This window comes from Penaeus monodon, chromosome 22 (genome assembly GCF_015228065.2).
Source record: "Penaeus monodon isolate SGIC_2016 chromosome 22, NSTDA_Pmon_1, whole genome shotgun sequence".
Lineage (NCBI taxonomy): Eukaryota > Metazoa > Arthropoda > Malacostraca > Decapoda > Penaeidae > Penaeus > Penaeus monodon.
In genome coordinates, this window is record NC_051407.1 from 22,659,844 (window position 1) to 22,660,337 (window position 494).

The following is a 494-nucleotide window of genomic DNA, read 5'->3' on the forward strand; positions in this document are numbered from 1 at the left end:
CTCATTCCATATATATATCTATCTATCCTCTATATATATTATATAACTCTATCATTCTATATCTATATCTATATATACTATATCTCTCTCCTCCTTATATATATATCTATATTTTTTATATCTTCTATCTTATTCTCTATATATATATTAGCGATACTCTATATTATCTACGCTCTTCTATCTCTATTACTCATATTATATTTATATATATATTATTATCTTATTATATTATATTATATACTATAATATTATCTATATCTATCTCTACTCTTCTATATATCTATTATCTCTCTCATCTCTATACTTATCTATCTTAAATATATATTATCTCTACTCTCTCATTCTATAATATATATTCTACTATATATTCTCATCTCTTATCTCTATATATTATATATTAATCATATCTTACAATTTTTTATTTTAATATATATCTATCATATCCTCTCTCTAGTATCTATTCTATTTTCTCACTTCTCTATGCTCTTTTCTCA